The following is a 14,104-nucleotide window of genomic DNA, read 5'->3' as shown; positions in this document are numbered from 1 at the left end:
GAAGTAATTAGTAATAGTACGTGACCCAATGGTCGTTACAAATCATTGTTTAAAAAGGTAACATAGTTTGAATGCAAATAAAACGTTTCATGCGATGACAACTCTAACAAGCGCAACGGGTGTCCACAAGGCATGACTAGTACAACAGCGGAAGCAAGCAAACCTTAAGCACCCGAGAAAAACATGCTTAAAAACATCAACACAAAGGTTGGTGAGCTATAGTTTAAGTATAACAGTAATGTAAGGTAGGCTACGAGATTTCAGTGGTTCAGTAGCGTTTCAAAACAGTATGAAAAGTATATGTATAACCGTGGGCACTTGGTAACTAACTTAACGTATATCACCCCCTAAAAGTACACTTGGCGAGTGCGTATGTTTACGAATTATTAAACACCCGTTAAATGATAGCATTACTAGCCCGAGTGGGGATGTCAAACCCTATGGATCCATATCTAAGATTCGCGTTCACCGGTTCAAAGACCAATGACTAAACGTTACCGAGCTAAGGGGAAAGTTTATGCCGTTGTATAACCCACACATATATAAAGTTTAAGTACTCGTGCCTAGTATGTAAAACGTAAAATGCGCATGTATTCTCGGTTCCCAAAATAGTTAAAGTAAAAAGGGGATGCTATAACTCACAGTGTAAAGTAGTAGTAAAGTTGGTTCAGGAAAGTAAGCAAGTATGTAGGTCCGGAAAGTCCTCAACCTAAGTCAAAAGTTACTAAGTCATTAAATCGTTCCCAAAGGTTTAAAAGTATGTAAATTAGGTCTTAAGTATCATCATCATTCATCATTTAACAAAAAGTGTAAAGTAAGTTTCAAGTAAAGACTAGGGTTTGAAATAAAGGCTGACTTCGTTCAGTCGCCACGACCTCTATACAAAATGAAATGGGGTGAGACCAGTGGCCATGGCTCCTTATATGAGTCCCCTAGGTACTGACCAATTTCCAAAACCAAAATCGTCTTCGTTTGACCGTGATGTCAGTTTAAGTACGAGTAGGTCAGAAATTTCAGCACAACGTTAATAGGGTGTAGTGACTTTCGGGAGGCCATAGATCCTAAGCCGTAACTCGGATTAAGACGAGGTCTAAACGGAAAATCATATACTAGAACCAAAATAACTGAAAATAAACTTTACAGTAGCCCAGGTAGTCTGATCAGTTCCAGAAACAGTAGCTAAAGGTGTTCCGGTGGGTTCTTGGTGCTTGATGCTCATCACGGTTCTCATCCTTGATGCGTATAGCTTCAAGTGTACAACTCGTTGTTGGGTTTGCATCATCTTAACCAAGGTTTAACCATTATAACACTTGTGTAGGTCTAAGATAAGTTGCACAACTCACTTAAGAGTTGTATGTAGTTTGATGAACCAAAGTTACATCAAGATCTTAGATCCGACACATACATGAGTTATAAAAGTAATATCAAGCTATAAACTTGAAAGTAAACTAAATGATCAAGATCTTAAGTTTTAAAACTTAGATCTTAGCTAGATCTTAAAGATCCTAGACTAGAAAGTCTAGATCTAGTGTGTAACACCCCAAAATTTCAAGTTAGTTATTTTGTTAAAAAGGACTAGTCTTGCAAAGTATGTAATGTGATGGTTAGTTAGTGAGAGGGACCACCTAAACTTTGTAATGGTAGGGAGGGACCTAAGTTGTCAATTATCCAAAGTTGTTATATTAAATGAGTGGAGGAGAGCTTCTAGCTCATTTTGAAAGATTCAAGAAAAGTTTTTTTTTAAAAAAAAAGGAGAAGAGAAAGAACGGTTTTGAAAGCAAGGAAATTAGGATTTTCAGATCCAAAGAGTAAAATTGATTAAACTTGGAAGCAAGTAATTAAAGGTGAATAAAGCTAAAAGGAAGCAAGAAACTAGCATCTTCTCTATCTATTTTGCTAGTTTAAAGATTTGAGTTGGAGTGAAGTTGAGGTATGATTGAATACTTGAATCTTATTTATGTTTATGTTAAGTAGTTATGTATTTTACGAATTAGAGTGGGATTAATGTATGCATGAGTTGAAAAATGGATTTGGGGATTAATGAATGTGTAAAATGAGTTTTTGTGAAGAAAATGGAAGTATAGAAGTAAATTATGATGGATTTATGTTATGGTTATGTATGAATACTAGTTTTTATGATGTTATGGCATATGTTTATGCATAAACTAGCTAATAGATGATGAATGGTGGAAAAGGTGATTTCTTAGATTATGAAATGGTTGAATATGGCTTTATGCACACTAAGTGTTTGATGAAATGCCTCAATGAAAATAAATATGTAATTTTGATGAAATTGTGTGAAAAGATTTATTTTGAGATGATAAAAATTGTTAGTTTGTGTTTGTTGCTAAGAAGTGAAAGTCAAAAAGGTGTTTTCAAGAAATGTCAATGTTTAAGGTTCACCTCCAAATTTAGAAGGAGGTTGATGATTTGAGAACATGTCTTAATTGAACTTGAGAAATTGTATATTGAAAAAGTTGTAAGTTTGGCAGTACTTGTTGAAATGGAAAATGTAAAACTAAGTTTAATGAAATTTAAGAATTTTGAATATTATAAATGTTCATGTGAAGTGATAAAAGAGGGTTAAGCAAGATTAAGCCTCAAGTGTTAAATGAATGGAAGTGAAAGTTTATGCTTATGAGGTTAATTTGTTTAAATGCTTTATGTTAGTTTGATTGTGTAAATAATGAGACTAGCTCTTATATAGGTGCTAGTCAAAGCAAAAGAACTTCAACCAATCAAGGGAGTGCTCTAATCAAGGTGAGTTATATGGGGGTAATATGGGCGGGTCAAGGGTGATCATGGAATCCATGATCATAAGTTATGTAAAAGAGATGTTAATGATAATTCTATGTTTTTGAGTTTAATTATAGAAGTGTACTTGTGGTAGTTTTGAATACGAGATAGGATGATATGGGTGACTTAATGCTCCCGGATTGCATCCGTGCAAGAGGGTGACGATTAAGTTCACTAGGTAAAGCTTAGACTTTTCGTCTATGTTAAAGTGCAAAGCTTAGACTTCATGTCTCTTATAAGGCAAAAAGCTTAGACTTTGTGTCTATGTCAAGGTGTAAAGCTTAGACTTTATGTCTATGTCCATATCACGTGATAAGCTTGGATTTATATCCATGTTAAGTGTAAGCTTGGACGGGGTCCATGTTAAGAGTAAGCTTAGATTTATATCCATGTTAAGTGTAAGCTTGGACGGGGTCCATGTTAAGAGTAAGCTTGGATTTATATCCATGTTAAGTGTAAGCTTGGACGGGGTCCATGTTAAGAGTAAGCTTGGATTTATATCCATGTTAAGTGTAAGCTTGGACGGGGTCCATGTTAAGAGTAAGCTTGGATTTATATCCATGTTAAGTGTAAGCTTGGACGATGTCCATGTTATGTGTAATCTTGAACACACATCTATGATAATGTTTTAAGCTTGAACTATGTACATGTCATGTGCTAAGATTAGATGTATGCCTAGGATGCGAGATGATCAAGTTCGAAACACGAAATCAAAATTCGGGTTGGAAGGTTATGGTTACGTTATGATTGTGTTTATGCTTTAAGTTTAAGATATTTACTTACCATTAACTCACTAAGCGTATTGCTTATCCCGTTATGTTGTTAATGTTTGTTAGGTTCTTATGCATCGAGAAGGTATGGGACGACAAGGTTTTAGAGGAGCATTCGGCACTTAGCAAGTGGTATGCAAGTCTTTTATTTGAATCTAGCTTTATGATAACCGCTTATTAACGCCAAGGGTCAAAAGTGTATTAAGATAAAAGATGTTTAAGTTTGTTTATGTGTTATGACGATTAAAACAGGTTAGAACGGAGTTGTTATGCGTTGATAGTCAAACGGGTCACAAGTGTTAATTTGGTTAAAAACTACCATGTCAGGGCCTGATCCCGGAATGGGATTAAAAGATCCCCGAATGGGATCAAAGGTGATTTTCAAGAAATTTGATCAGAACCTGTTCCCATAGTGGGATGATGGGATCCCATAGCGAGATCTAAAAAAAAAAAAGTTCATCGTTTAAGGGCGTTAAAAGTTGGTATCAGAGCTATGGTTTAAGGGACTTGGATAATCCACCGTAGGGTTATCTAGGCTTAAACCAACTCTAAGTTTTAATAAGCGGTTTATGACTTGCATGATAGATAATGTTTAAAGTATTATGTCATGTTCCTTAGGATTGTATATGATGCTAGAAACTAGAAGAAAGGAATGGGAAGAATGAATGTGTGTTATGCATGAGTTTGTTAGTATTTTCGAGAAAACTATGCACTTATGATGTGATGTACGAGAGTGGTTTGGTACACCCGGATTGCATCCGTGCAAGAGGGTGATGATCAAACCCACTAAGTAATGAAGCTTGGATCCATGTCAATGATGATTAGCTTGGACTTGTGTCCATGTCAATGATGATTAGCTTGGACTTGTGTCCATGTCAATGAGGATTAGCTTGGACTTGCATCCATGTTGATGATGATAAGCTTGGACTTGTATCCATGTTGATAATGGTAAGCTTGGATCCATGGTAAAGTTAATGAGCTTGGACTTGCGTCCATGGTAGAGTTAATGAGCTTGGACTTGCGTCCATGGTAGAGTTAATGAGCTTGGACTTGCGTCCATGATAATGTTAGTGAGCCTGAACTTACGTCCATGTTAATCTTGATGAGTTTAGACCTTATGTCTATGGATTTGTGTTTAGCTTAGGCACAATCTTAGGTCAACCCTAGTAAGTTGTGTCTATGGTGTGGTATGACCGGATTCGATACAAGAAAGACACTTGTGGGTTGACAGGTTATGTTTTGGTTATGATTATGCTAATGCTAAGAGTGCTCTTGGGTTTTCGAAACCACGAGTTCTATATTGGATGATGTAAGTTGCAAGTTTAAGATGAACAAACACATGAATAGAAACGATCATGTAAAGTAGTTGTCAAAAGTATAATGAATGTACCCTTAAGTTATGATGAATAAAAACGATGTAACGGAAACGAGAAAAGCATGAAAGCAGTTCAAATAATACTGAAGCGTGAAAAGAATAGATTTAGGGGCGGAGCTTAGCATCCCTGATCGTTTAGAATATTAAGAAGTCATGAAAAGAGAAGGAAGTATGAAGGGAATGTGAACTCAGTCCTGGATAAACTGAGACCCGAACCCGATCTAGAATAGAAGAAGAGTAAAGGAGTCACGAGATGTGTGGTAGGTACCTTCCTTTACACCTGCACATGTTTTGTGTAACTTCCTACATGAACGCGTATAGGCCTTAACCACTAATTGGAGAGGCAACTAAACTATATAGTTGTGACTATAGTGAGTAAATGATTATTTTGTTCCCTTGGAGTGGGGTTAGTGTGTTGCAACGGAAATGTGTAGCAATGAACCTTCAAGTGAAGGGACTAAAGGAAAAGAAAGAGTTTCCCTTAGGCAAATGCAAGAATGTTAAGAGGACCAAACTACTTACTTTTGAGGCTGAAATGTCTTGAGCAAGAGATCTCTGTGGTCCTAGAAGAGAGGAAGATGTGATAGATAAGATTGAACCGGTTGTAAGGTCTTGTAAATCCTTGGATCTTCATAGCTTTAAGACTACACAAATGCAAGAAGAACAAGATAGAATGTAAGAAGCCTGAAAACGAATAGTTCTTCTTATTTTAAAAAGGAAGAGATTTGGTACACCAAATGATTGTAGTATGACGAAAGACTTAATAGACAGTTAAGAAAACAAATTAAGCATGGAGAGTAAAATTTTGCATGAGAATGAGCAATCCAGCTATCATGGTACTTAAGACTTGGTTATGATTAAGTAGTAAGATGTGCATGATATACGATGTTTAAAATGAAGATTAATTGTATATACAAATTTGTATTATCTGTACCTAATGATGGAAATGAGTAAAGACACGAAAGAGATGTGAGAAATAAGAAGATTTTTATATTATGGCAATGAATTTTGAGAATGGAAGGAGGCGTTTATGAAAAGTTGCATGAAAATAATTTAAAGAGTAAGGTTCCTTACCCGTAAAGATGATGAGATATGTATTTAGGGCTACATTTGCGTTGTAGCAATGAGTCTTGTGACACGTTATGGTTATGTATTGAAAAAGAAGTAGATTTGACTATTCATTAGCCAGAGAATATGAAGTAGAGACTGATGATGAAAATGAAGATAGTGTATGATTGATCTATAATCATACTAAATGATATTAAAGGCTTGTTCAAGTAATTAGGTAAATTTTATATGCAAAAGAATTTATTGGGTTTTACATGAGGCATGTCAGATTCCCCGATTCTAGTTAATGTGGTTAAGAGGAAAAAGGGTTAAGTGAAGATACATGATTGAAGGGATCATAAGAAAGGAAGATTGATCATGGTGATAATATGATCGTTAACTTTATGGAGTTAGATGAAGGATGAAATAATGGTAACTCTTTAGACTTTAGTAGAAATATTTTACAAAGAAAGAACCTATGGAAGATTCGAAGGAATGTAAGTTTATATAAAAGTGATATATCGGGAGCAAATGCGGACTCTAGTAGAGGTTCGCGAATAGAGATTAAGATATTCTAGAAGATTTTTATATTTAAGCAAATGAGTCTTATAATGTGTGATTTTTATGAAGAGAATTGAAAGATGAATTTTTACAAGTGTAAAATTGGTGAAAGATGTAATTTAATTAAGAAGAAAAAGGTACTTATGGAATGTATAGTGCAATTATACGGAAAGCTTACGACATGGAAATAATGGTGAGCATAAAAAGGGATAAAGTCTTTTTATTTGTTTAATACTAAACACGATTCGAGATGATGATGCGAATAATCAATGTTGATGGCATGAGATGTCGACACGAAAAGCACGTAAGGAAGTAAAATCTATGTAAATTAGCGAAAATTAAGAGAAGCTAGTGAAGAATTTAGAGGGATAACATGTTTTAATACCTTGAAAGAAGAGAATTAAGATGCGAGAATATGGTATAACGAGAAATTTTCTGGAAAAGAAATAATAATTTGTTTGGTATTAAGGACTAGTTTTCGGTTATGAGGATTTTTATTGGTAAAGATTGTGATATAGAGGCCAGATAATACAGGAAAGGAGATAAAAAGCGGATAAATTGAAATATCTAATGAAAGATACGTGAAGAAAGAGTACTTAATGTAGGAAATTTAAGAGTTAGGGTGACAGAAAATAACGAATGTATGCCTAAAGAACACCTAGTGTGTGATTGATGGGACAACATACACAAAAGTCTACAAGAAAATACCAACATTAAGAGGAGATTAGGTAAGAGTTAAGTACTTTGGTTAGCAAATTGGAAAGAGATTAGTGAACAAAGCTCGAAATTGTGAGGACATATGTATAAATGGTAACAACTTAGATGATAAGCCTTAATATATTCAGGATGACTTATGATTATTAGAAACTTTATTCGATTAAATGAAATTGATCTCAACGAGCATTGAGTTATGTGCAAGGACCGTTGAAGGTTCAAATATAGTTTTTAAGGGTTTTGTATTCACCAAGGAATAAAAAGGATAGTTCGTGAGGACACGAACATTTCAACGGGGGGAGAGTTGTAACACCCCAAAATTTCAAGTTAGTTATTTTGTTAAAAAGGACTAGTCTTGCAAAGTATGTAATGTGATGGTTAGTTAGTGAGAGGGACCACCTAAACTATGTAATGGTGGGGAGGGACCTAAGTTGTGATGACCCGGGAATTTCCGACCAAATTTAAACATAATCTTATATGATTCGACTCGATAAGCAAAGTCTATTAAACCGAGTCTCATTATGTTTGAACTATTTCATGATAACATTTGACCTTTAACTATTTCCGACGATTCACGAACCTTTAATTGTAACTAAGAATGTAAATATAAATAATTATATATAAAACTAATTATATTAGTATTAATGAACTATTAAGTAATTTTGTTATTATAAAAGATAACATTTAATAACTAAAGATTTTCATTTTGAATATATATAGTATATTGTATATAAATGATTCAAACATATTTTACCAACGTTATCAAAATATTAAATGTACAATGTTATACTTTGTAGTTAATTGTTTAATATACATAATTAATCGTCTACTCAACATTTAAAACATGATTTTATATATATGGTAGTATACATATATACATAAATATAACTATATATATATGATTTTATACATAATTATTATATTATGTATATGTAGAAATTTATAATATATCTATGATGAAATAATGTACTATTTTAATAAATATATATAATACTTACATATATAAAACATTTATATTTTTCATAATTACATACATAAGTATAATATAATTAGTATGTAAATAAATATTATAATATATTTATATTAAAATGCATAAATATATAATATTCAGTATATGTTACAATACATATTACATAATTATTAAATATTACATAATAATAGATGATATTAATAAATTAAATTTAAATACAAATATAGTTGTTGTAGTAATGTTATTTGTATCGTCAAATATCACTATTTGTATTCATAATATCACTTTATATCATATAAAGATGAAATTGGATGTATATATTAGATTATTATTACTAATATTATTATTATCGATAAAATATTAATATTATCATAATTAGTATGGTATTATTATTATTATTATCATTTTTACAATTATTATTATCATTAATATTATATTTATCATTATTATTAATTTTATTAATATTATTAGATATTAATAGTATTGTTATTATATATTATTATTATTAATTAAAAAAAAAACAGTAGGGATCTATATTATACGCGTGACCTCTGTATCCTTTATCTCTATTATTATTATTTTTTTTGTTTCTTTCCTGCTCCCAACTCGTGAACCTGTGTTGACATTTTCTCCATTTTTATCAACCGATCTCTATTATTACAACATGATTATGTATAATTGCAAATCAAATAAAAAGGAAATCCAATGGGATTAAAAAGCACATCGATATTTTTTTTTTCTTCTTCTCTGCATGCTCCAATTTTTTTTTTCTCTTAATTCAATTTCGAATAAAGTTTCAAAATCTAAAAATGCAGAAAGGTTAGAAATCTTTCTTTGAATCTATCTGCAAAATCTCAACTCTCAAATCTTTATATCGATCTTGAATTTTGAAGTCAAATTTAGTTTAAAAAAAGTCAACAATTGTTCTTGAGACAAATTCGCGTTCGTGTATATGTTTCTGATCAAATTGACGATTCCAGTAGTTTTTATACATGTTTAGAAAACTATTTCGTGTTATAAACATTATCTATAATGTTATCTATTACGAAATCAATTTTTTTTTTGTTCCAAGAACCGACGCTGCAGTAGGCCTTTAGTATATTTTTTTTTTTATTTTAGAACCCAAATTATTTTTTTTTCTGTAATGTTTTGAAGCTTTAAAGGGAACCCCGATTTTGTTTTTTTTTTTTGGTTATTGATGTTTTGTTGAATCCATGAGACTTGTGGAGAAGAAGAGGAATAGAAGAAAAACAGTTTATATATAAAATTTAAATTCGATATTAGTACAGAGAATCAGAATTGGTGGGATGGTAGAGAGTGTTTGCGTGTGAGCATGTGGTCACGAGATCGAGTCCAGAGGACGGTAGTTTTTTTTTTTTTTTTTGAAACTCTTTTCATGTGAGGTAGTTTTCTTTTCTAATTTTATTATTGTTATTATATATTAATTATTATTAGTATTATTATTATTATTGTGATTGTTTTGATTGTTATTGTTATTGTTATTATTAGTATCATACTTGTTATCATATTTGAAAGTATTATAGACATTACTATTATTATTATGATAGGTATTAATAATATTATTATTAGTAATAAACTTATCATTTTAGTATTTTATCATCATTAGGATTATGATTATGATTATCATTATTATTATTATTATGAAGGAAATAAAAATATATTATTATCATCAATATTAGAATTTGTACCGGTTTATAAATAATAGTATCATCAGTACATTTACAATTAATAATATCATATTTATCAGTATCATCATTAATATTTACTAGTATTATTATGATTATCATTTATCATTTTATAAATATTAGAACCCTTATTATTAACATAAGTATGGTATTAGTATTAATATTATTTTAGAGTTATTATTATTAGTATCATTAACAGTTATCATTTTCATTTTTTTTTGCTATTAGTATTATCATTATTAATAAAATTATTATTATTATTAGTAAATCATTATTATCTAAATTATTATTTTAACAAATAAATCTTTTGTACACTATATATATACTTATGGTATATACTAGGATTGTATTAATAATTCACATAACAAACTAATAAAATTTCATAAATACAATACTAACCACAAATATATGTATATAAATATATTAATGCCACTATTTATATAAACGTAAATCATTATAGATATATATACATAAAATCGATATATATATAAAATATAACTTAAAATATAATATAAGTATACGTTTTAAAATAAAGGTTAGAATAAATTCTACAAAACTATAATATATAAATAATACATATTAATAAATGAAATTTTGTAACTTACATTATACGTATTAATATATACACAATTGATATAGGTTCGTAAATCCGAGGCCAACCCTTCATTGTTCAATGACGTCATATGTATTTTTACTACAAAATACAGTATCGTGAGTTTCATTTGCCTTTTTACCCTTTATATTTTTGGGCTGAGAATACATGCGCAACTTTTATAACTGTTTTACGAAATTGACACAAGTACGTGAAACTACATTCTATGGTTGGATTATCGAAGTCGAATATGCCCCTTTTTATTAAGTCTGGTAATCTAAGAATTAGGGAACAGACACCCTAATTGACGCGAATCCTAAAGATAGATCTATCGGGCCCAACAAGCCCCATCCAAAGTACCGGATGTTTTAGTACTTCGAAATTTATATCATGTCCGAAGGAGGATCCCGGAATGATGGGGATATTCTTATATATGCATATTGTTAATGTCGGTTACCAGGTGTTCAATCCATATGAATGATATTTTTGTCTCTATGCATGGGACGTATGTTTATGAGAAATGGAAATCTGAAATCTTGTGGTCTATTAAAATGATGGAAACGATTGTTTAAGTTAAACTAATGAACTCACCAACCTTTTGGTTGACACTTTAAAGCATGTTTATTCTCAGGTACGAAAGAAATCTTCCGCTGTGTATTTGCTCATTTTATAGATATTACTTGGAGTCATTCATGGCATATTTCAAAAGACGTTGCATTCGAGTCGTTGAGTTCATCAAGATTATTATCAAGTCAATTATAGTTGGATATATTATGAAATGGTATGCATGCCTGTCAACTTTCGATGTAATGAAAGTTTGTCTTTTCAAAAACGAATGCAATGTTTGTAAAATGTATCATATAGAGGTCAAGTACCTCGCGTTGTAATCAACTATTGTGAATCGTTTATAATCGATATGGACTTCGTCCGGATGGATTAGGACGGGTCTTCACAGTTGGTATCAGAGCGGTGGTCTTAGCGAACCAGGTCTTGCATTAGTGAGTCTAACTGATAGTCGTTAGAATGCATTAATAAGTCTGGACTTCGACCGTGTCTGCATGTCAAAAGTTTTGCTTATCATTTAGTGTCGAAAAATTATTTGCTTATCATCCTTAAAGTCTAAGACACGTCTTACCGCCTTTATTGCATAGACAGTGTATAGTTAAATTCATATCTTAGCGTATCTGTTATTGTTACCTTTGCCTGACAGCTTCCGTAGATTCCTCCGTAGCTTATGGGATTTTAGTATTATATATGCATATGTAAATTATGTATTGCAGGGTACTAATCTACATCCTATAATCTATTTCTTATCGAAAATCCTTCATCTGATCGTACGAGATGAATCCCTCAACCAGTTCGAGTCCATCAGATTTCGATAGCTATTTCGATAGTTATTCCGACAGCTATTTCGATATGGATTTCCACTCGAGCTCCGAAAGCAGAGTAACCAGAATGAATCGATCAATTAGCCATCATCTATTCTGAATGAATTGGAGATGGGTTCGTAGTTGACTTAATCAATGGAAACGCGAAGAAGGCGATCATTTCCACTAACCAAATTCACCTCTTGACAATGAACCTAAAACGTTTACTGGCGAACCTGTTCGAGACACCATTTTCTCTCTCATTTCCAAAGTATCTCATCACGATCATATACTATCTCAGATTCTAAACCTCATTCATCCGCTCGTCCGAACCGACAATCATCCCGGTGTAATAGAAGAAGTTAACGAACTTTGCGCATAAGTTGTAGTCTTGGAAAATATGGTGCAAAACGTACCAGCTTCATCCAAATCACCGGCACCAACAGTACCACCAACAACCCAAATTTCAATATCACATGCCTCAACATCTCAATCTATACCTCGAGTATAATCATCATTCTACATGACATTCTACATCAGTTATCTTCGTTCGACATGGTGATTATGTAATCTCTAATGTTTTAGAGATTATTTATTCTAGTTCCAACTGAAAACTAAATGAGTTTAATATCATGTTAACTCATTAAATTCATGATTACATCTGAAGAAAATATATATGTATATATGTTTTCATAAAGATTGTAATTAAAAATTCTTTTGTACAAACTGTTAATAATAAAAATATTTTAACGGGTAGGTAATACCCGAGGAATATTTAAATTTCACATTAATAAGTTACATTGTATATTTTTCGAATCTGATTCAACAGTTATTCACTATCCTATTTACAACCACCGGGATACTTATCCGTTCACCAAAGAATAATATTTTCATTCAAATTCAATTTCATATTTAGATTTTGACCTATCAGAATCCAACAAGTGACATAATGAAGAAATAATGGACACAATAAAAATTGATTAGAAACAGACTAATTAACAATATTAAATTTTATCAAGAAACCACGCTAACAAAATCCTAGCTAACTGTTCCTAGCTAACTGTTAATTCCGTATTACATTTTATTTATCGCAATTTATTTTATCGCAATTTATATTCTTGCAATTTTATTTATTGTCATTTAATTTCTGTTATTTACTTTACGCACTTTATTTATCGTCATTTAATTTATGTTATTTATTTTACGCACTTTAAATATCGGGACACATATACAAGGTTTTGACATATCATATCGACACATCTATATATATTATTTGGAATCACCATAGACACTCTATATGCAGTAATGATCGAGTTCTCTATACAGGGTTGAGGTTGATTCTATAATAATATATATACTTTGAGTTGTGATCGAGTCTGAGACATGTACACGGGTCACGATACGTATTAATTAATTCAAATTATATATATTAAACTATATATGAATGATTGCACTGTAAACTGTGGACTATCGACTGTGGACTAATAACATTGGACAATTAAAATGAATTAAAATATTGAATATAACATATGAAACTAAACAATTCTTCAAGTTTGCCACTTGATTTCGTCTTAAACCTCATTTGTATCTTCACGATTACATTCTGCGTTCAAACCTTTCATGATTCTTGAAAACACCTCAATCGATAGGATGAATCAACCGCACTTCATCTACGGAAGGAAAGATTTATGCATATAGTTATGCACCTGAGAAACTCTCGGCAATTGAGTAAAAGTTCAACACGTAGCCACGTCAGATCCTTTGGCATTTATTAACAAAAACAACTTTGCAATCCCTTTTCAAAATTAGCCAATTTTGTCACAGCTCCAACAAGTCAACTTCGACTTTTCGTACGAAACAACCTTATTATAACGTTTATATATACGCGTGCTCTTTTATTGTTACCAGGTAACCTTTCATATTCCATCATATTACCATCAGCGTTTAATCATCTAAAAACACAATTCTCCTGAAACCACCTCGGATTAATAACCGACGATTCAGATACCATAGCATTAAATGCAGAGGAAACAGAAAAATGGTAGATGGTCTAAACAGACCAAAGTTTGATGATAAAGAAAGGAGTGTTAGGAACGCTCGATAGAAAATTGGGTATTGAAAAACAGATTGAGTTACCCATGAAGGAGACCAAGGACAAATACAAGGACCAAATCCTATATTCAAAGGATTCAGGTAATTCTGGATC

Source organism: Rutidosis leptorrhynchoides, chromosome 4 (assembly GCF_046630445.1).
Source record: "Rutidosis leptorrhynchoides isolate AG116_Rl617_1_P2 chromosome 4, CSIRO_AGI_Rlap_v1, whole genome shotgun sequence".
Classification (NCBI taxonomy): Eukaryota; Viridiplantae; Streptophyta; class Magnoliopsida; order Asterales; family Asteraceae; genus Rutidosis; species Rutidosis leptorrhynchoides.
This window is presented reverse-complemented; position numbering follows the sequence as displayed.